General features: G+C 45.7%; 1 protein-coding gene across 4 annotated transcripts in view; it reads right to left on the bottom strand.

Moving 5' to 3' along the window:
- The window catches only part of LOC126263127 (vesicular glutamate transporter 1-like), a 142,735-nt gene extending 122,844 nt beyond the window's left edge, over nt 1-19,891 (bottom strand). For 2 of the 4 annotated variants that reach the window (XM_049960145.1, XM_049960147.1), the window contains exon 1: nt 19,817-19,891. The gene's annotated coding sequence lies outside the window, so the exon portion shown is untranslated. Of the gene's footprint in view, nt 1-5,271; nt 5,389-19,816 lie in introns of those variants that run through there. The other 2 variants (XM_049960146.1, XM_049960148.1) reach the window with 2 other exon arrangements.
- Between the last annotated feature and the right edge of the window lie 5,015 nt (nt 19,892-24,906).

Raw genomic sequence — 24,906 nt, 5'->3', positions numbered from 1 at the left:
CGTGAATTCGAGCTGCAGAAGAAGATCACCGCAAGGTGAGTTTGCTGTAGGACGAACAACATAAGCCGCGCCGTTGCAAGAGCAAAAAGTTGTGCAATAAATCAGCTACTAATGCAAAATACACTGCTCAAGAGTTGTAAGAGGAGGAGATACACTTAGAAAAGGTTTGGAGACACGAGATTACATCATGATGAGACAGAGATTCAGAAATTAGGTACTGGATTGTAAGGAGTACCCAGAGGAAGATATAAAATGAGACCACAAGTTAGTAATGACGAAAAGTAGGTCGAATAGAATCTCCAGGAAGAACCAACATGGAAAGAAATGTGATACTGAAGTCCTCAGGAAGGACGATGTGCGTTTGAAGTAATCTAAGGCTGTAGGTACTGCGATAATGAATATCATAGGAGGCAGATAAATTGAAGAGGAATGTGCATCTCTAAAAAGAGCAATCAAGAAAGTTGGGCGGACAAATGTACATACAAGAAAGATAACTGCGAATAAATCACGGATAAGAGAAGAAATGCTTGAACTGATCGACCGTAGAAGAAAGTACAAATATGCTCAGGAAAAGACAGCAGTATGGCAGTATAAGTCACATACAAATGAAATAAATAGGAAGTGCAGGGAAGCTAGCCCGAAACGTTAACGTAAGAAATGAATTCCTTGTTTGAGTCCGCGATCTAGATTGCTTACAAAAATTTCTTTATTATTACAGCGTTTCAGCTACTGCCATCGTAAGATATTTGCAACTAAGTTGAAAAGATTTACAGAGATGTAAATTTTAATCTACAGGTGGCACTGGTGTTGATGAGGTGGCCACCAAATTTTATTTTATATGTACAGGGTGATTCAGATGTCCCGATCACTGTGTTTCATGCAACCTGCAGTGCATTAAAAAAACAGGTACAAGTTTTCATAGTCTCTTGCTCACTGTGCATAAATTGTTAGTCTTATAGAAAAAATGAACAGAACCTTATTGTAGGAAGTTTAATTTAGTTAAATTGTGTGCCGGGATGTGTTTTTGCTGGAAGCCACGGTATTCGCATTAATCGAGTAAAACATACGTAAAGGTCACTTTTATAGGTTTTCTTGAATAATTCGAAAATTACGACCTCTAGCGGAAACGTATACCAGTACAATATTTAACTATATTACACCTCCTACGCCGGCCGGAGTGGCGCTACAGTCTGGAACCGAGCGACTGCTACGGTCGCAGGTTCGAATCTTGCCTCGAACATGGATGTGTGTGATGTCCTTAGGTTAGTTAGGTTAATTAGTTCTAAGTTCTAGGCGACTGATGACCTCAGAAGCTAAGTCGCATAGTGCTCAGAGCCATTTCAACCATTTCAACACTTCCTACAAAAGGTCCTGTTCATTTCTTCTGTGAGACTAATACACTACTGGCCATTAAAATTGCTACACCACGAAGACGACGTGCTACAGACGCGAAATTTAACCGACAGGAAGAAGATGCTTTGATATGCAAATGATTAGCTTTTCAGAGCTTTCACACTAGGTTGGCGCCGGTGACGACACCTACAACGTGCTGACATGAGGAAAGTTTCCAACAGATTTCTCGTACACTAACAGCAGTTCACCGGCGTTGCCTGGTGAAACGTTGTTGTGATGCCTCGTGTAAGGAGGAGAAATGCGTACCATCACTTTTCCGACTTTGATAAAGTCGGATTGTAGCCTATCGCGATTGCGGTTTATCGTATCGCGACATTGCTGCTCGCGTTGGTCGAGATCCAATGACTGGTAGCAGAATATGGAATCGGTGGGTTCAGGAGGGTAATACGGAATGACGTGCTGGATCCCAACGGCCTCGTATCACTAGCAGCCGAGATGACAGGCATCTTATCCGCATGGCTGTAACGGATCGTGCAGCCACGTCTCGATCCCTGAGTCAACAGATGGGGACGTCTGCAAGATAACAACCATCTGCACGAACGGTTGGACGACGTTTGCAGCAGCATGGACTATCAGCTAGGAGACCATGGCTGCGGTTACCCTTGACGCTGCATCACCAGCAGGAGCGCCTGCGATGGTGTACTCAACGACGAACCTGGGTGCACGAATGGCAAAACGTAATTTTTTCGGATGAATCCAGGTTCTGTTTACAGCATCATGATGGTCGCATCCGTGTTTGGCGACATCGCGGTGAACGCACATTGGAAGCGTGAATTCGTCATCGCCATACTGGCGTATCACACGGCCTGATGGTATGAGGTGCCATTGGTTGCACGTCTCGGTCACCTCATGTTAGCATTGACGGCACTTTGAAGAGTGGACGCTACATTTCAGATGTGTTACGACCTGTGGCTCTACCCTTCATTAGATCTCTCCGAAACCACACATTTCAGCAGGATAATGCACGACCGCATGTTGCAGGTCCTGTACGGGCCTTCTGGATACAGAAAATGTTCGACTGCTGCCCTGGCCAGCACATTCTCCAGATCTCAGACCAATTGAAAACGTCTGGTCAATGGTGCACGAGCAACTGGCTCATCACAATACGCCAGTCACTACTCTTGATGAACTGTGGTATCGGGTTGAAGCTGCACGGGCAGCTGTACCTGTACACGCCATTCAAGCTCTGTTTGATTTAATGCCCAGGCGTATCAAGGCCGTTATTACGGCCAGAGGTGGTTGTTCTGGGTACTGATTTCTCAGGATCTATGTACCCAAATTGCTTGAAAATGTAATCACTTGTCAGTTCTAGTATAATATATTCGTCCAATGAATACTCGTTTATCATCTGCATTTCTTCTTGGTTGTGCAATTTTAATGGCCAGTAGTGTATTTACGCTATTTAATACCGCGCTTGTGCGCGGTATTAAATAGCGTTGCAAGTTGTCTGAATCACCCTCTGTAAGGGCACATGACAAACGTCGTGGGATGCACCCTAATATCGCGTCGATCTCCTCTTGCCCGGCGTTCCGCAGCAGCTCGACGTGTCATGACGTCCATGAATGTTTGAAAATGGTCTCCAAGTTGGGGAACGTCCAGAGGACCCATTCCATTCCATGCAAACGCAGCCGAAACCGTTATGGTGCCACCAGCAGCCAGTGTCCATGTCTTCATAATGTCTGCATCACATTCGCACCCTACCATCAGCTCTTTCTAACTGAAATCGGGACTCATCTGGCCAGACCACGGTTTTCCAGTCGTCTAGGGTCCAACCGACATGGTCACGAGTCTTGAAGAGGCGCTGCACACAATGTCGCGCTGTTAGCAAAGGAATTAGCGTCGGTCTTCTGCTGCCATAGTCCATTAACGCCAGATTTCGCCGCACTGTTTAAACGGATTCGTTCATCGTACGTCCAGATTGATTTCTGTGGTCATTTGACGCAGAGTTGCTTGTCTGTTAGCGGTAAAAACTCCACACAAACCCCGCTGCTCTCTTTCGTTAACTGAAGGTTCAAAATGGTTCAAATGGCTCTGAGCACTATGGGACTCAACTGCTGAGGTCATTAGTCCCCTAGAACTTAGAACTAGTTAAACCTAACTAACCTAAGGACATCACAAACATCCATGCCCGAGGCAGGATTCGAACCTGCGACCGTAGCGGTCTTGCGGGTCCAGACTGCAGCGCCTTTAACCGCACGGCCACTTCGGCCGGCTGTTAACTGAAGGCCGGGAGCCTCTGCATTGTCCGTGGTGAGAGGCAATGCCTGAAATTTCATATTCTCGCCACGCTCTGGACACTGTGCATCTCGGTATATTGAATTCCCTACCGATTTCCGTATTGGAATGTCCTGTGAATCTAGCTCCAACTACCATTTCGCGTTCAAAGGCTGCTAATTCTCCCCGTGCGGTCGTAATGACGTAAGATGAAGCACCTGAGTACAGATGACGGCTTCGCCAATGCACTGTCCCTTTATACCGCGATATTTTGAATAACACACGTGACGGTACAGTTCATACAGGGTGAAAAGTATTTAAACCGATAAACTCTGGGAGGTTGTAGGGAACATCAAAACAAATATTTTTCCCTAATGTCATTTTTTTCCTATGAGGAGCATGTAAACCGGTAGAGGAACATTTCTTTGGCGACAAATGAACTAAACCAACAAACAAGTCCAGAGGGGACATATCTGGGGATCGAGCAGGCCATGGTACAGGACCACCTCTGCCAATCCACGTTTTTGGGAACCGTCGGTCCAGGAATCGACGCACACGACCACTGAAATGTGCCGGCGCCCCGTCATGTCGGAACCACATGCGTTGTCTTGTAGGGAGCGGGACGTTTTCCAGCAATTCCGGCAATGCTCTGGCGAGAACATTGTAATAGTGCCTGCCATTTAATGGCCTAGGTAGCAGATACGGCACAGTTAAACAGTCCCCAACAGCACAGACCCACACATTAATGAAGAACCGCACGCACTTGATGAGCGCTAGTAACTGTGGGATGTGGGTTACCCTCACTCTAAACATGCGAATTGTGCATGTTGAAGACTCCATCACGCTCGAACGTTGCCTCATCGGTAAACAACACAGAGGATGGAAATGTAGGATGCATTTTACAGTGTCCCAGGTACCACTGCAAAAACTGTGCTCTGGGTGGATAATCAACTGGTTCCAGGTTGTGGACACGCTGTAAGTGAAATGGACGTAAGAATGGATCTCGAAGGACGGTTCTTACATTCATCTGATTCGTCCCCATGTTACGTGCAATTGCACGAGTACTTATTGAGGGATCCCGCTCCACATGCTGCAAGGCAGCTTCCTCAAATTGCAGCGTTCTTACCGTGCGACGGCGTACCTGTCCAGGTAATCTGCTAAATGACCCGGTCTCGTGCAGACATTGGTACACAGCACAAAGATCGTTTAATGCAGGATATGGCGATTAGGATATTGTTGTTGATAAACCCGCTGTGCAGCTCGTCCGTTGTGGTGCGCTACATAGTATGCACCAACCATGTTGATGTACTCACTCCAGGTGTATCGCCACATTAGTAAACAGAGACAATGCACTACTACACTGGTGGACAGCAGTTGCTTACAACTGAAGAGCGTAATACGCCCTCTAACAACTGAAGATCGTAATACGGCCTCTAACAACTGAAGAGTGTAATACGACCTCCACCGGTTTAAATACTCCTCATAGGAAAACATGTCATTAGGGAAAAATATTTGTTTTGATGTCCCTTACAACCTCACAGAGTTTGTCGGTTTAAATACTTTTCACCCTGTATAGCGCTGAAGTTGAATAAGTTACTAGAGAGTGCAATACACTTTCAGAGATAAAGATAGACCGTGACTCACCTAATGCTGCGTCTTACGACGTACTAGCCAATGAGGGTTCCTTTTTCTGTCAGCCTCCTGCTTACGGAGCGCGTGTTGACATTGGCTCACGCACTATCTGCTGCCGGCGGTTTCCAGTTTGTGCGGACAGGCGCTTTGACCCGGACTTGTGGCACACATGCGAATGCCGACACCGAGTCGCGTGTGTGGCGCGTGTCAGATAACCCGACCGCCGGGGTCGCCCAGCACTTTGTAGGATGTTTACGTGACGCCCTCACTGATGTATCCGACGGGTCACTACTTTCAGACAGGGGTCACATCGGAGTGGCGCAGTGCTGGCTGCTGTGTTTGTCTGAAGCCGTCGCAGACCGAACGTGCTTTCGAACGACAACGATGAGCGTGCCGAGTTCAACGTGCTGCTAAACGCTCAGAACGATGCGACTTGTGCGTACCGCACGTGTGCCTTAACGTGGTACAAAGAACGGTCAGCTGTAACTGGACGGTCTTAAAATTCCTACGCACATTTCCTCCCTTGCCCACGTACTTGTCATATTGTTCTGGCTGTAGTATACATAAACAAAAATTTCAATATACGAGGGCTATTCCGAAAGTAAGGTCCGATCGGTCACGAAATGGAAACGACTATGAAAATCCGATAAAGCTTTGCACAGATGTGTTGGGTAGTGTCTCTAGTATAACCCCAGTTAGCATCACGTCGCTCTTCTCATTTCTGAGCTCGCAGTGAGTGCGTAAAGATGTCTAGAAAATAGTGTCTGCCGCCAAGTACGGGGGCCTGGTGAGAAATTTCCCCTGAAGCTATGCAGCTAACATTACATAACTGTCGTGCTGTTTCGTCTTCAAGACAATTCTCAGCCGCATTCTGCAGGGGCAATGAAGATGCTCCTGCATCGTTTTCAAATGGAAATGTGAGATTACCCACACTACAGCCCGTAATTGTCTCCCTCTGAGTTTCAGCTCAGGTCACATGAACCGCTGGTTATGAAGACAACATTTCGGCACAAGACAACGAGCCGTAGGCCAGCGTAGACAATTGGCGGAGAGCACTGGCGGCTGCCTTCTATAGCGAGGGTATGGGAAAGTTGGTACAACGCTACGATACACGTCTAAGTCGGGTCGGCGACTATGGAGATAAGTAGCTGCAAGGTGTATCTAACTGTTGCAAATAAAACATTTTTGATTTTTACCGTGGTTTCCATTTCGCGACCTATCGGACCTTACTTTCGGAATAGCCCTCGTACCTCAAAGTGGTATAAGGCAAAAAGGAAAGCATCATGTCCAGTGGATTAGGACATTAACTTACAAAAGTTCCATTACAAATAGTGCGACACAAATTTGCAATACCGGTAGTTCTCCACATCGGATTACAATTATTTCGTTGTTCTCACTTTTCAGTAAAACCCTAACGTCTTTCTAACTTGATCACTGCTCCTATTCAGTAGCAGAATCTTACGAGATGTGAAATACAGAACTTGAAATACGAAAATAAAAAATACTTTACCGCAAGTAGTGCATGTTGTCTTATAGATAAAGCCAACCAAACAAACTGACTCCCCAAGCCGCGCGGGATTAGCCGAGCGGTCTCAGGGGCTGCAGTCATGGACTGTGCGGATGGTCCCGGCGGAGGTTCGAGTCCTCCCTCGGGCATGGGTGTGTGTGTTTGTCCTTAGCATAATTTAGGTTAAGTAGTGTGTAAGCTTAGGGACTGATGACCTTAGCAGTTAAGTCCCATAAGGTTTCACACACATTTGAACATTTTCACTCCTCAAAAAGAACACGTATATTTACATAACGTTGAATATTGTAAGATATGGATTTGTTAAACTATTAAGAATGTATCAGAACCTATCAGAAAACACGGAAGTTAGTTAAAAAAAGTTTGGACCTAGTGGGACGCGTACCAGCTAAACAATATTTGTTACGTTACTAACGTACATCCATCCTCGTAAAGCTACACCGACCATTGACGATTTACGATCACACTTTGCACCTTACCATCTCCTGGAACCATTACTCGTAGTTATGTTATTAAATGACATCTAATTACAATAAGTTGTACTAGTACCAATGCGTTTTTGATGGATCCTCATTATTTCGTTACCTTGTAAGGACATGCTTCCATATTACGAATGTTACAGTAATTCTTTATCCACCAATGTGACGTTTCCTGTCATTTTATTACAACATATGGTACATGTCAGGGTGATAAAATTCTGTAAAACGGCGTCTTGCATTAGGCAGAATATCTCTCCAAACAGTTTACAGCCGGCCGGTGTGGCCGTGCGGTTCTAGGCGCTTCAGTTTGGAACCGAGTGACCGCTACGGTCGCAGGTTCGAATCCTGCCTCGGGCATGGATGTGTGTGATGTCCTTAGATAAGTTAGGTTTAAGAGTTCTAAGTTCTAGGGGACTGATGACCACAGATGTTAAGTCCCATAGTGCTCAGAGCCATCTGAACCAAATAGGAAAAGTAGGAAATGAACTAGTACTAAAAAGCATTGTGAAACACGTTTAAGGTCATTACGAGAAGAAGGGACAGGTTAATGGGATAAACACGACAGCAGTCAAGAGAATGGTTAACATGGCGCTAGAAGGAGTAGTAGTGGGGGAAAGTAGTACGGAAACACAAAGGCTAGAATACGCAAACCAGAGTATAGGGAAAGTTGACTGATTTTGTTACGTAGGTACGAAAATATTGGTGCAATATAGGAAAATGCGTCCTGCATAAAGTGTCATCACTTCTGTCTCTATGCTGTTCATTTTTGGAACGCAACCTACGACCAGCTTACAGACAGAAGTGATGAAACTTTCTGCAGGATGTGACCATCATTTTGCAGGACAATGCTCAAGCACGTACAGTGAAGCTGTTACTGATTTGTTTGACTGATGGAGCTGCTAAGTGCTATACCACCTACTGCACTCCCCTGACGTAAGCCCTAGTGAGTTCGACTTCTAAACTGAAGGAAACACTTCACGGCATTCGCTTCAGAACTGCTACAAATTCGTCGGGCTATAGGCCGCGTCGCCCGAACTGTCAACACAACTGCCACTGCTAAGAGTGTTCTACGATTTCCACATCGCTGGCAACGGGTTATACACAATGCTGGTGACTACTTTCAAGGTCAGTAAAACTTTGAAAGACGTACCTATTTTGTACGAGCTGTAAATACACTCCTGGAAATTGAAATAAGAACACCGTGAATTCATTGTCCCAGGAAGGGGAAACTTTATTGACACATTCCTGGGGTCAGATACATCACATGATCACACTGACAGAACCACAGGCACATAGACACAGGCAACAGAGCATGCACAATGTCGGCACTAGTACAGTGTATATCCACCTTTCGCAGCAATGCAGGCTGCTATTCTCCCATGGAGACGATCGTAGAGATGCTGGATGTAGTCCTGTGGAACGGCTTGCCATGCCATTTCCACCTGGCACCTCAGTTGGACCAGCGTTCGTGCTGGACGTGCAGACCGCGTGAGACGACGCTTCATCCAGTCCCAAACATGCTCAATGGGGGACAGATCCGGAGATCTTGCTGGCCACAGTAGTTGACTTACACCTTCTAGAGCACGTTGGGTGGCACGGGATACATGCGGACGTGCATTGTCCTGTTGGAACAGCAAGTTCCCTTGCCGGTCTAGGAATGGTAGAACGATGGGTTCGATGACGGTTTGGATGTACCGTGCACTATTCAGTGTCCGCTCGACGATCACCAGTGGTGTACGGCCAGTGTAGGAGATCGCTCCCCACACCATGATGCCGGGTGTTGGCCCTGTGTGCCTCGGTCGTATGCAGTCCTGATTGTGGCGCTCACCTGCACGGCGCCAAACACGCATACGACCATCATTGGCACCAAGGCAGAAGCGACTCTCATCGCTGAAGACGACACGTCTCCATTCGTCCCTCCATTCACGCCTGTCGCGACACCACTGGAGGCGGGCTGCACGATGTTGGGGCGTGAGCGGAAGACGGCCTAACGGTGTGCGGGACCGTAGCCCAGCTTCATGGAGACGGTTGCGAATGGTCCTCGCCGATACCCCAGGAGCAACAGTGTCCCTAATTTGCTGGGAAGTGGCGGTGCGGTCCCCTACGGCACTGCGTAGGATCCTACGGTCTTGGCGTGCATCCGTGCGTCGCTGCGGTCCGGTCCCAGGTCGACGGGCACGTTCACCTTCCGCCGACCACTGGCGACAACATCGATGTACTGTGGAGACCTCATACCCCACGTATTGAGCAATTCGGCGGTACGTCCACCCGGCCTCCCGCATGCCCCCTATACGCCCTCGCTCAAAGTCCGTCAACTACACATACGGTTCACGTCCACGCTGTCGCGGCATGCTACCAGTGTTAAAGACTGCGATGGAGCTCCGTATGCCACGGCAAACTGGCTGACACTGACGGCGGCGGTGCACAAATGCTGCGCAGCTAGCGCCATTCGACGGCCAACACCGCGGTTCCTGGTGTGTCCGCTGTACCGTGCGTGTGATCATTGCTTGTACAGCCCTCTCGCAGTGTCCGGAGCAAGTATGGTGGGTCTGACACACAGGTGTCAATGTGTTCTTTTTTCCATTTGCAGGAGTGTACATCAATGTGGTATAAGGAAAAAAGGAAAGCATCATGTCCAGTGGACTAGGACATTAACTTACAAAAGTTCCATTACAAGTAGTGCGACACAAATTTGCAATACCGGTAGTTCTCCACATCGGATTACAATTATTTCGTTGCTCTCACTTTTCAGTAAAACCCTAACGTCTTTCTAACTTGATCACTGCTCCTATTCAGTAGCAGAATCTTACGAGATGTGAAATACAGAACTTGAAATACGAAAATAAAAAATACTTTACCGCAAGTAGTGCATGTTGTCTTATAGATAAAGCCCACCCAACAAACTGACTCCTCAAGCCGCGCGGGATTAGCCGAGAGGTCTCAGGCGCTGCAGTCATGGACTGTGCGGATGGTCCCGGCGGAGGTTCGAGTCCTCCCTCTGGCATGGGTGTGTGTATTTGTCCTTAGGATAATTTAGGATAAGTAGTGTGTAAGCTTAGGGACTGATGACCTTAGCAGTTAAGTCCCATAAGGTTTCACACACATTTGAACATTTTCACTCCTCAAAAAGAACACGTATATTTACATAACGTTGAATATTGTAAGATATGGATTTGTTAAACTATTAAGAAAGTATCAGAACCTATCAGAAAACACGGAAGTTAGCTAGAAAAAGTTTGGACCTAGTGGGACGCGTACCAGCTAAACAATATTTGTTACGTTACTAACGTACATCCATCCTCGTAAAGCTACACCGATCATTGACGATTTACGATCACACTTTGCACCTTACCATCTCCTGGAACCATTACTCGTAGTTATGTTATTAACTGACATCTAATTATAATAAGTTGTACTAATACCAATGCGTTTGTGATGGATCCTCATTATTTCGTTACCTTGTAAGGACATGCTTTCATATTACGAATGTTACAGTAATTCTTTATCCACCAATGTGACGTTTCCTGTCATTTTATTACAAGATATGGTACATGTCAGGGTGATAAAATTCTGTAAAACGGCGTCTTGCATCAGGCAGAATATCTCTCCAAACAGTTTACAGCCGGCCGGTGTGGCCGTGCGGTTCTAGGCGCTTCAGTTTGGAACCGCGTGACCGCTACGGTCGCAGGTTCGAATCCTGCCTCGGGCATGGATGTGTGTGATGTCCTTAGGTAAGTTAGGTTTAAGAGTTCTAAGTTCTAGGCGACTGATGACCACAGATGTTAAGTCCCATAGTGCTCAGAGCCATCTGAACCAAATAGGAAAAGTAGGAAATGAACTAGTACTAAAAAGCATTGTGAAACACGTTTAAGGTCATTACGAGAAGAAGGGACAGGTTAATGGGATAAACACGACAGCAGTCAAGAGAATGGTTAACATGGCGCTAGAAGGAGTCAGTAGTGGGGGAAAGTAGTACGGAAACACAAAGGCTAGAATACGCAAACCAGAGTATAGGGAAATTTGACTGATTTTGTTACGTAGGAATGAAAATATTGGTGCAATATAGGAAAATGCGTCCTGCATAAAGTGTCATCACTTCTGTCTCTATGCTGTTCATTTTTGGAACGCAACCTACGACCAGCTTACAGACAGAAGTGATGAAACTTTCTGCAGGATGTGACCATCATTTTGCAGGACAATGCTCAAGCACGTACAGTGAAGCTGATACTGATTTGTTTGACTGATGGAGCTGCTAAGTGCTATACCACCTACTGCACTGCCCTGACGTAAGCCCTAGTGAGTTCGACTCGACTTCTAAACTGAAGGAAACACTTCACGGCATTCGCTTCAGAACTGCTACAAATTCGTCGGGCTATAGGCCGCGTCGCCCGAACTGTCAACACAACTGCCACTGCTAAGAGTGTCCTACGACTTCCACATCGCTGGCAACGGGTTATACACAATGCTGGTGACTACTTTGAAGGTCAGTAAAACTTTGAAAGACGTACCTATTTTGTACGAGCTGTAAATACACTCCTGGAAATTGAAATAAGAACACCGTGAATTCATTGTCCCAGGAAGGGGAAACTTTATTGACACATTCCTGGGGTCAGATACATCACATGATCACACTGACAGAACCACAGGCACATAGACACAGGCAACAGAGCATGCACAATGTCGGCACTAGTACAGTGTATATCCACCTTTCGCAGCAATGCAGGCTGCTATTCTCCCATGGAGACGATCGTAGAGATGCTGGATGTAGTCCTGTGGAACGGCTTGCCATGCCATTTCCACCTGGCACCTCAGTTGGACCAGCGTTCGTGCTGGACGTGCAGACCGCGTGAGACGACGCTTCATCCAGTCCCAAACATGCTCAATGGGGGACAGATCCGGAGATCTTGCTGGCCACAGTAGTTGACTTACACCTTCTAGAGCACGTTGGGTGGCACGGGATACATGCGGACGTGCATTGTCCTGTTGGAACAGCAAGTTCCCTTGCCGGTCTAGGAATGGTAGAACGATGGGTTCGATGACGGTTTGGATGTACCGTGCACTATTCAGTGTCCCCTCGACGATCACCAGTGGTGTACGGCCAGTGTAGGAGATCGCTCCCCACACCATGATGCCGGGTGTTGGCCCTGTGTGCCTCGGTCGTATGCAGTCCTGATTGTGGCGCTCACCTGCACGGCGCCAAACACGCATACGACCATCATTGGCACCAAGGCAGAAGCGACTCTCATCGCTCAAGACGACACGTCTCCATTCGTCCCTCCATTCACGCCTGTCGCGACACCACTGGAGGCGGGCTGCACGATGTTGGGGCGTGAGCGGAAGACGGCCTAACGGTGTGCGGGACCGTAGCCCAGCTTCATGGAGACGGTTGCGAATGGTCCTCGCCGATACCCCAGGAGCAACAGTGTCCCTAATTTGCTGGGAAGTGGCGGTGCGGTCCCCTACGGCACTGCATAGGATCCTACGGTCTTGGCGTGCATCCGTGCGTCGCTGCGGTCCGGTCCCAGGTCGACGGGCACGTGCACCTTCCGCCGACCACTGGCGACAACATCGATGTACTGTGGAGACCTCACGCCCCACGTGTTGAGCAATTCGGCGGTACGTCCACCCGGCCTCCCGCATGCCCACTATACGCCCTCGCTCAAAGTCCGTCAACTGCACATACGGTTCACGTCCACGCTGTCGCGGCATGCTATCAGTGTTAAAGACTGCGATGGAGCTCCGTATGCCACGGCAAACTGGCTGACACTGACGGCGGCGGTGCACAAATGCTGCGCAGCTAGCGCCATTCGACGGCCAACACCGCGGTTCCTGGTGTGTCCGCTGTGCCGTGCGTGTGATCATTGCTTGTACAGCCCTCTCGCAGTGTCCGGAGCAAGTATGGTGGGTCTGACACACCGGTGTCAATGTGTTCTTTTTTCCATCTCGAGGAGTGTAAATAGTTGCCACTATCATTGTCTCGTATGAATGCCAAAGGTGACAGAAATCTTCACTTTCAGAACTGACTTTTATTGTGTGCACGCTTTTTTGGGTGTAGACCCTACTAAGCGGTACTATCTATACACAAACGAGTCGTGGTGTATTAAATTCTTACTTACGACCGTGCGCAACTGAAATATAGCAGTGGATGCCAAATACGTGTTCCAAACAAGTGTCAACAGCTGAAGAGTATCCAGACATTAACCACTCACTGCTGATACCAGAGGCACTCACATCCTGTGCCAACAAGTCTGTGTCCTCTTGAGACGAGTCGTTCTGTGTGAAACTACAGAAACATTACGCACGTGTCAGCTAATAAGGTGGTTACGTACTCGACTAACCGGTTTCTCTTCTTTACAGACCTCTCGTGGCGATATACTGCGATATGTCCACACGAGACAGTAAGAATTCAAGGCTACCTTACGATAATATTTCACTCCGTAATTTTCTTTACACGCGGTAAAACGTCCTTGCTCGCAGAGCTGTGGGGAGAAAGCAACCGAGTTGACGACCTTAGCCGCATAATTTTCCGGTTTGAAGTGTCTGAGAAAGGTCGTCATCTTGAAGAACTCAGATTTTTCGTGTTTTCCTTTACCAACAGAGTTACAACTATGGAAATAGTTGCAGATACGCTCATAGTAATTCAGAACATTGTTTTTTAGATCCGTACCGATTTATTCAAAGAATGTAGAGTCTCATATTTGGAAAAATAGGATATGTACGCAACAAAATAGTATCTTTAGAATAGGAAATGATTACTGAGGGTGCACCGTACCACCGATATTTGATCCATTCTTGTGCTCGTTATGTGTAGGTGATCTGCCATACTACATTCAGAAAGCTGACATAGTTCAATTTGTTTCAATATAAGTGTTATAATCAAGATTAATGCAAAAACTTCGACATTTGAAAACATAAATAAAATTTTCTTGAAATTTGTTAACTGGTTCTCTACAAATCGATTGTCACGTGGACAAAAAGCAATTCATGCGATCCTGTGCTGCACAGGGTCTCTGACTACACAATTCCAAATGATACTTCAGAAAATAATCCATAATTTAAACAGAATATTCTAAATTACTCGGCACTTACAATGGGTAGAGCCTGAACTGCGCCACATGTTACATGGCACTTTCAACGTATAAGCTGTGGAAATTTCGAATTAAGGAATGGAATTTTCACTCTGCTGCGGAGTGTGCGCTGATATGAAACTTCCTGGCAGATTAAAACTGAGACTCGAACTCGGGACTTTTGCCTTTCACGGGCAACTGCTCTACCAATTGAGGTACCCAAGTACGACTGACGACCCGTCGCATATTTTGAATGTGGTAGATGAGGTACAGGCGGAAGTAAAGCTGTGAGGCCGGGTCGTGAGTAGTGCTTGGGTAGCTCATTCGTTAAGGGCTGGCTGCCCTCTTTAATAAAAAAAAAAAAAACTGAGTGAAATAAACGACGAATTTGAACGGAAGTCTTGTGACGTCCGCTCCGACCAAATGCAAAAAGAACGATAATGAACAAAATGATTAACTTAAAGAAAAGTTGGTAGAGCACTTCCCCGTGAAAGGCAGAGGTCCCGAGTTCGAGTCTCCTTCCCGCACATAGTTTTAATGTGCCAGGAAGCTTCATTTCGCGTTACGGATAGCCACAAAGTTTGTAGACGAAAATGTCCTGTATTTGACTTACTTTTCCAGTACTTTTCCCATTACCACTCACAGATATCATAAGACCCTCCGATGGGACTCCGCGATATCTAAGACGCCTCCGTTATGTGGTGGGAAGGCTTGTGTGCTTCAGGGAGGACTGCTGGTGGCCCACGATAGCATAGCTATCAGCAGGACAGCTGAAGTAAATCAGGCTGATGATCTGTTTCGAATTCTTTTGAAGTTATCACTGAGAAGTCTGACGCAAAAAACAGAAGAGTATAATAACGTCGAAATCGAATGAGATAGGTGCATACGCAGATGATACTGCAATTGTGGCAAGGGATGTAAACACCCTTGAAGAAATACATGAAATAATGGAAGCAGATGGACTCGACACTGGACTCACTATAAACGAAAATAAAACAAAGCGTATGAGGATGTTCACTTCTAAGGCCAGAAGAACATCATGTGGCGGAAGGCCTCTAACAAATGAAGAGCGGGCATATGAAACGAATTAAGTGCCACTTTTCACAACACGCGTTTTAAGTGCCTTTGTGTTTACCCAGCTGCATGTCTCTAGACTTGATCCAGGTGCCAGACCAGACATAAAGTCTTTCAAACCTGAGTTAGCGGAAGACGCGATCTTCAGGCGAAGAAGGGCTTCCGTCCGGAGTTCCAAAACTGACACGATACTTCAGCTCTACTAGTTAAAAACCTAATGCTGCATTTCTTTGCTTGAATTATCACAGATAGCCGGCCGGAGTGGCCGAGCGGTTCTAGGAGCTGCAGTCTGGAACCGCGCGACTGCTACAGTCGCAGGTTCGAATCCTGCCTCGGGCATGGATGTGTGTGATGTCCTTAGCTTAGTTAGGTTTAAGTAGTTCTAAGTTCTAGGGGACTGATGACCTCCGCTGTTAAGTCCCATAGTGCTCAGAGGCAATTATCACAGATAAAACGTAGTCTCTCAGTTTTAGTGGCACTCTGAACAAAAAATTTCTTCCTGCTTTTTTGTCGAAAAAACATCGTTGAGAAATTGGCAAAGAAGAAAAGAGCGTCTGGCAGCTGCTATTAATGCTATTTATCTACTCAAATATCACCGTTACCAGATATTGCTATCCTCAACAAAAGCGAAGAAGAGTTACAGGATCTGCTGAATGGAAAGAACACTAATGAGTACAGAATGTGGTCTGAGACTTAATCGAAGTAAGACGAAAGTAATGAGAAGTAACAGAAATGCTAACACTGAGAAATGTAACATTAGGATTGGCGATCACGAAGTAGATAAAGTTAAGGGATTCTGCTACCTAGGCAGCAAAATGACCTATGACGGACGGAGCAAGGAGGACATAAAAAGCAGACTAGCACTGACAAAAGGGGCATTCCCGACCAAGAGAAGTCTACTAATATCAAACGCAGGCCTTAATTTCTGAGAATATTCGTTTAAACACAGTACTGTATGGTAGTGAAACATGGACTATGGGAAAACGGTAAAAGAAGAGGATAGAAGGATTTGAGATGCGGTGCTACAGAAGAATGTTGAAGATTAGATGGATAGATAAGGTAGGAATGAGGAGGTTCTCCGGATAATCGGCGAGGAAAGGAGTTGTCTACAACAGGTAAGCAAAGGATGGTAACGTGCACATTGTGACCAGGTGTAGCCGGAAAACTACTCGAACTAGAAATGCTATGCGACAAAACTGTTTAGGAGTTACTCGCTCGGCAGAAAAACGCATTAATACACAGACAACCAAGCCCTGATGTTCCAAAGAACAGATATACGAATAATACAGTAATGCTTTGGGCCCTGGTTATTCAAGAATTCGATCTGAATATCGCTTATTGACGAGATAAACGCAACAAATTTGCCGACTAGAAGCCGAAATACTTCGCTCGAGATCGGTGATGAACAGGTTGAGCGAGAAAGCAACAACGTGCTACTAATGGCAAAAACAATATGGAAGGGAGTTAGCCCCAATTAGCCGCAGCGCAACAGCCACAAATCCAGAGAGTAAAGGACTTTCCGCTATACTACGTTAGTAGAGATTCTGCGCTCACGAGAAATACTGCTCTATTGTACAAAGGAGTGAGCTGAGGGTATATTTCCGTTGCCATGTGAAAGAACGAAGATGGAAAATTTGGCTCCATGACGCCATTTTGGTGGTTTTAACCGAACGCTATCATCAGCACATTGGCCACTACGGAGCGACGAAGTTGTTTGCGAAATCGCCAAGGAATGGGAACACACCGTACTCACAAGGGAACCTCCCCATCGCACCCCCCTCAGATTTAGTTATAAGTTGGCACAGTGGATAGGCCTTGAAAAACTGAACACGGATAAATTGAGAAAACAGGAAGAAGTTGTGTGGAACTGTGAAAAAATAAGCAAAATATACAAACTGAGTAGTTCATGGGAAGATAGGCAACATCATGGACATTGGGAACGCAGGAGTGCCGTGGCCTCGTGGTAACGTGAGCAGCTGTGGAACGAAAAGTCCTTGGTTCAAATCATGCATCGAGTGAAAAGTTTAATTTTTTTATTTTCAGTTTATGTGACAAACTCTTATGTTTTCATCACTTTTTTGGGAGTAATTATCACATCCACAAGAAAACCTAAATCGGGCAAGGTAGAAGAATCTTTTTACCCATTCGCCAAGTGTACAAGTTAGGTGGGTCGACAACATATTCCTGTCATGTGACGCACATGCCGTCACAAGTGTCGTATAGAATATATCAGATGTATTTTCCTGTGGAGGAATCGGTTGACTTATGACCTTGCGATCAAATGTTTTCGGTTCCCATTGGAGAGGCACGTCCTTTTGTCTACTAATCGCACGGTTTTGCGATGCGGTCGCAAAACACAGACACTAAACTTATTACAGTGAAAAGAGACGTCATTGAACGAACGGACAGATAATAACTATGCAAAAATAAAGAAAGTAAAATTTTCACTCAAGGGAAGTCTTGAACCAAGGACCTCTCCTTCTGCAGATGCTCACGCTACCACGGGACCACGGCGCACCTGAACTAAAATTGTCCATGATGTTGCCTATGTGGCCCATGGACTACTCAGTTTGTATATTTTGCTTATTTTTTCACAGTTCCACACAACTTCTTCCTGTTTTCTCAATTGATCTGTGTTCTGTTTATCAAGGCCTATCCACTGTGCCAACTTATAACAAAATCTGAGGGGGGTGCGATGGGGGGTTCCCTTGTCAGACAGAAGGTTGCGGAGATAGGAACTGCGATACGTGGCAGCGTGTAAAACGTCCGAACGCGATTGTACGAGGTCAAATGGATGCCATCACACTCTTTGTCTCCTGGTTAGGATTTATTGAAAACCCAACAGAAAAAAAATTCTCCTTCCCTCCCTCCCTCCCTCCCTCTCCCTCTCCCTCTCTCTGCCCCAGTCCTCAACACACACGCGCACACACACACAAACCATACACCACTGACGCCAAATTCAATTCAAACTCTCACGCCTCACCCAGCCAAACACGCTACCAAACAAATGAATACCACACAGCCACAACAACTCATAATGGCAGTGAAAACTCTGGCTATGTTTTGAGAAATCGAAAAAGTGCAGTGCCAAGCCACCATAGATTACGAAATAAGCCTATTTACGTCGCCAACAACACAGGAGAACGCACCAAAATTTCAAAACTGTAAGTTACACACAAAAAACGTGATGCAGACTCATTTCCGTTCGTAAGTACGTAACAAGCATAAAAATAAATTACGTTTTGCTGTTTGCAGACGACAAGTTGTATATTGTGTAGCAGAATAGCTACCAAAATAAATGGACAATAGCACCATGTAAGGTATGTTAACTATTGCATAAATCTACCTTTCGCCAATTAAGCTATGACTGGAACTTTGACGTGATGTTATAAAGGACACAAATGTTAATATGTAACAACAATTTTACAGTTAAAAATAAAAATTAAACCCGCTGAAGATAGCACAAAAGTGCTGAAACATGTATGGGTGAAACAAAACACAAAATATACGTGTTTGCGTAAGGCGGAATTTCTCATACCATCTTCGTAACAAGCCGCGCGAACCGTGGCACGGCGCCTTAAACCTCGCGGCTACCACGCGCGGTCGGCAGATCGATGTAACCAGTACCTCTTGTATCTTGTATTACTGCTTGCATTTAAGCTTAACGGCGATCGTAGGCAATAAAAACACTCTTAAATGAGATTTCAGACATGTATAAACATGTGAAAGATGTCGTCACCAAACGGATTGTGGGAAGTAAAGAGCACTGGTTGAAAGGAAAATTACAAAAAATTGTGGAACGGAGATATGGAGAAGAGCATTATGGATTTTGGAAGAGACGTTTATGTAAGGACTATATTACAGGTACCAATTAATAAAGAGAAGAAAGGAAGTTTAGCTGTCTCCTATATATGCTACTTTCAGATCTTTAGAAGCTAATGTCAGAGTCGGAAGATATATCGTATTGCAAAAATGAGAAAATTTTCTAGTTCTAAATAATTTAGTCAGGGCAATAAAAAGATTGAAAATTTAAGGAAACAAGTAAAACAAAACAATGGTACGGTATATAGAAGAAATGCCACATGATTTGTAGTCCCACTATTCTAAATGATACCAGCGTGTTATCAACATATACGGTAATCGGTTGCCACATAAAATGCCCCAATATCACCTCCAAGGAAGGGGAGGCTTAGGAGTACCGTAACGTCGATGGACTGAATACTTAGTATGGTCACAAAGCGGCGGCGTATCCGATGCTCCCCACGGTTGACTAGGATGGTAAACAAACGCGATGGAAGTGTTAGGTGTCCCAATAACGAAAGAAGGGCGGCTATGAATATCCCTGAAGGAGAACTGTGCTGAGTGATCCACGGATTCAGGCAGCAAGAGGGCAGAAAAAGCTTCGACCGTACCTTAATGCGCGGTGGCTGTGGTGGCCCCTCCTGCCGGAGTGCGGACGGTTTCGTGGTCGTCTGGAGCCTCCCATTGCTGCCTGGTCTCTCGCCTCGCAGATATTCCTCCCCTCCGCCTTCCCCCTTCCCCTCCAGGCCGCAAAGTTCGCGACCCTGGGTCGCCAAGGCGCCCTTGAGCTCCTCGGCAAGGCGCTCTTGAGCTCCGGCAGCCGAATTCTCTATTATCTCCAAGATAAAAGTGTTGAGGCCACCGCAGTTAGTTGCAGCGTTATGTCAAACAGCGAGCTTTGACTCCCGATAGTGAAACGTCTGCCGGAAACGATTGTCAATTGAAATGCTAGATTAACTGCAAACCTAGAATTTTTCTTACTTCCACTTGGGTATGTCTGCAGTACTGCCATAAACCTAAAAATGCAGCATTCTTCTGAACGTCAGAGTGTGGACATTTGTGCGTAACTATCCCGTCAGTCCAAAATGTTTCGAGACTTGATCGATAAAAAAGTCAAGAAGGAATTTTTTAATGATTCAGGTGTTCCACACAGCCTCTCCCTTCTCCTTCCACCCACCAGCCCGACCATCACTTCAGAACAACGCACGCAACGTTAATAAATGTGAAACTGTCAGGAAAGTCCTTTTTTGGGATGCTGTACATCTCACGCGTCATGTTTGCGCCTTCTTCGGTCCCGGTGAACCATCGGAGACACATTTTGCACTTTTTCGATTGTGGTAGATTCGTATTAATAACACAAAAAAGAACTGTCCAAGTTTATTGGTGGGTGAAATCTTATGGGACTTAGCTGCTAAGGTCATCAGTCCCTAAATTATACTAAGGACGAACACACACACACACACACACCCATGCCAGAGGGAGGACTCGAACCTCCGCCGGGACCAGCCGCACAGTCCATGACTGCAGCGCCTGAGACCGCTCGGCTAATCCCGCGCGGCCCACGTTTATTATTTAAATCAAGTCGTGACAGATGTCCACGCGTCGTTGTATATTATTCGTCAGCAACGCACACACATTTCTCTCCTTCAAAACATTCCTGGGGTTGCCTTCATCACGTGATTTACAGATGCTCAGTTCGTTGCTCCATCGTGATCTGTGACGCTACAACGTTAACACACTAAGCTACGCCCGCACGTCCGCTTCTTAACACTGCCTCCTCACAACTTTCTGGTCGAAAGCACGTTTGTTGTTTACAGTTGTTTGTTCAAACTGCCACCGTAAATTAATGCGCTGACGTCACTTACACAGCGGGAATAAAATCATTCTTTGAATGCGCCGTGTATTTAATAGTTTCTGCACTAACAGTACTCAAAATGTTACCTACAGATAAATATATTACATAATTTGCATCCGACCTAGCCCCTGAATTGAAAGCGGCTGTACATCAGAGCAGAAAGAAGCTCGACAGCAATAGAGATGCTGGTACTATGTGCACAACCCCATACACTATAAGATACTGAAGGTACTGGTTTACGGATAAGACATTTGACAGACGCAACCGAGCGGCCACCATAAGCGTGAGCGCCCATCGCTTGAACTTCCCCATTCATCTCCACACGACAGGTGACTCAACATCAGAAGTGATTTAAATCTCACATTCTTCCCGTGTGAACTGTATCACGGCTAAGAGTTTACTTTCTGCAGGGAAACAGCAGTTTTATAATAGTATTATCGTTATCCTGTTAGTAGCAAGATCGTACAGTATCAAAGTGGAGCTTGTTACACATGGAATGTCTGTATCATTAGTGCCATATCTGCTCATCAAGAACAATACCTTTTATTGCCACGAAAAAGAAAGACATTAATTTTAAATAAAAACAAGTCCATTTGCAAACGTAAATAATAAAGGAACCGAAACACAATCTTTTGCAACACCTGTGTTGAATAACTGATAGATAACTCTGCTGCCATTATTTTTATATTAACTGAAATTTTAACATAAAACTGACCTATTAACTTCAACCACTCCTTAGTCACAAGTGTTTTCCCTGTCATTACTTAAAAAGGACGTTGCCACAGCACTTTCTGATTACCAATCTATTTGCACTGCCCAAGTCCTTACAATATACAATCCACGACCAGTTAATACCTAACCACATAAAAGCTAATAGGCAAATATTAATCAGTCTTCCGTAAACATCGCAGCACATCTGCCATAATAAAAACAACAGGTGACCTGAAGCTTGCCAAGGATGCACAAGAGGAGACAATCGTGTGCTTGTTAGACTTCAGCAAAGCCTCTGACACAGCCGACTTCGACATTTTACTTGCCACTCTTAGCAGCCTAAATTTCTCAGTACAGTGCAACAGTTTCACTCATACTGACGTCTCGTCATCAGTGCGTTATGTCCGGCACTATAATATCACAGTGGAGGCAGTTATTATCAGGCACTCCCCAGAGTTCGCCACTAGGACCCATATTCTTTTCATTCTACGTAAATAATGTGTCGTCAGTTTTGTCATGATGTAAATACACTACTGGCCATTAAAATTGCTACACCACGAAGATGACGTGCTACAGACGCGAAATTTAACCAACAGGAAATAGATGCAATGATATGCAAATGATTAGCTTTTCAGAGCATTCACACAAGGTTGGCGCCGGTGGCGACACCTACAACGTGCTGACATGAGGAAAGTTTCCAACCGATTTCTCATACACAAACAGCAGTTGACCGGCGCTGCCTGGTGAAACGTTGTTGTGATGCCTCGTGTAAGGAGGAGTAATGCGTACCATCATGTTTCCGACTTTGATAAAGGTCGGATTGTAGCCTATCGTGATTGCGGTTTATCGTATCGCGACATTGCTGCTCGCATTGGAAGAGATACAATGACTATTAGCAGAATATGGAATCGGTGGGTTCAGGAGGGTAATACGGAACGCCGTGCTGGATCCCAACAGCCTCATATCACTAGCAGCCGAGATGACAGGCATCTACATCTACATCTACATCTACATCTACATGATTACTCTGCAATTCACATTTAAGCGCTTGGCAGAGGATTCATCGAACCACAATCATACTATCTCTCTACCATTCCACTCCCGAACAGTGCGCGGGAAAAAAGAACACCTAAACCTTTCTGTTCGAGCTCTGATTTCTCTTATTTTATTTTTATGATCATTCCTACCTATGTAGGTTGGGCCCAACAAATTATTTTCGCATTCGGAAGAGAAAGTTGGTGACTGAAATTTCATAAATAGATCTCGCCGCGACGAAAAACGTCTTTGCTTTAATGACTTCCATCCCAACTCGCGTATCATATCTGCCACACTGTCTCCCCTATTACGTGATAATACAAAACGAGCTGCCCTTCTTTGCACCCTTATCCGCATGGCTGTAACGGATCGTGCAGCCACGTCCCGATCCCTGAGACAACAGATGGGGACGTTTGCAAGACAACAACCATCAGCACGAACAGTTCGACGACGTTTGCAGCAGCATGGACTATCAGCTCGGAGACCAGGCTGCGGTTGCCCTTGACGCTGCATCACAGACAGGAGCGCCAGCGATGGTGTACTCAACGACGAACCTGGGTGCATGAAATGGCAAAACGTCATTTTTTAGGACTAATCCAGGGTCTGTCTACAGCATCGTGATGGTCGGATCCTTCTTTGGCGACATCGCGGTTACACACATTGGAAGCGTGTATTCGTCATCGCCATACAGGCGTATCACCCGGCGTGATGGTATGGGGTGCCATTGGTTACACGTCTCGGTCTCGTCTTGTTCGCATTGACGACACTTTGAACAGTGGACGTTACATTTCAGATGTGTTACGACCCGTGGCTCTACCCTTCATTCGATCCCTGCGAAACCCTACATTTCAGCAGGATAATGCACGACCGCATGTTGCAGGTCCTGTACTGGCCTTTCTGGGCACAGAAAATGTTCGACTGTTGCCCTGGCCAGCACATTCTCCAGATCTCTCACCAACTGAAAACGTCTGGTAAATGGTGGCCGAGCAACTGGCTCGTCACAATACGCCAGTCACTACTCTTGATGAACTGTGGTATCGTGTTGAAGTTGCCTGGGCAGCTGTACCTGTAGACGTCATCGGAGCTCTGTTTTACTCAATGCCTAGGCGTATCAAGGCCGTTATTACGGTCAGGGGTGGTTGTTCTGGGTACTGATTTCTCAGGATCTATGCTCCCAAATTGCTTGAAAATGTAATCACAAAAAAAAAAAAAAAAAAAAAAATGGCTCTGAGCACTATGGGACGCAACTGCTGAGGTCATTAGTCCCCTAGAACTTAGAACTAGTTAAACCTAACTAACCTAAGGACATCACAAACATCCATGCCCGAGGCAGGATTCGAACCTGCGACCGTAGCGGTCTTGCGGTTCCAGACTGCAGCGCCTTTAACCGCACGGAATGTAATCACATGTCAGTTCTAGTATAACATATTTGTCCAATGAATACCCGTTTATCATCTGTATTTCTTCTTGGTGTAGCAATTTTAATGGCCAGTAGTGTACATATGTACGCTCATGACCGCCAGTTGTATCTATGTGCAAAACCAATAAATCTGAAGAGAGCTATCGAAAATCTTAATAGCGACCTCTGTGAACTATCAAAATGGGCACAGGACATGGGGCTAAAGCTCAATTGATCCAACACCCAAGCGGTATTGGTTGTTCATTCTAGGCTCATTAGACCCAAATATCGGGAATATCTTCAACCCTAAATCGGACAAATTTCAACCTTTCTCCTTCAGCAAAGAGTCTATGGGTAATAAGAAATGAAAATCTAAATTGGACTGAGCACGTAGCTGCAATGTGCGAGAAGGTATCAGAATCTCTCTATGTCCTACAAAAATATAAAAAGGTCTTCCCACTTGATCTGAAGAAGAAACTTGTGCAAACACTGCTAACATCTATACTTCTAATAACTGATTACAGCGATGTCATCCTGTGAGGCCTTTCTCAGTTATGCTCATTGCACCTGTATTTGTTATATGCATGATGTCCAACTATTTTATCATATTTCACCATCATATGCGCAGCTGTTCTGGCTGCGTGCAGACAAGCGCAGAGATTTCCATGCCCTCTGTATTCTCTACTGTCCTATCAATCAAC

This window comes from Schistocerca nitens, chromosome 6 (assembly GCF_023898315.1).
Source record: "Schistocerca nitens isolate TAMUIC-IGC-003100 chromosome 6, iqSchNite1.1, whole genome shotgun sequence".
In the NCBI taxonomy this organism is placed as follows: domain Eukaryota; kingdom Metazoa; phylum Arthropoda; class Insecta; order Orthoptera; family Acrididae; genus Schistocerca; species Schistocerca nitens.
Note: the sequence above shows the minus strand (reverse complement) of the source record. Positions and strands in the feature narration are given on the sequence as shown.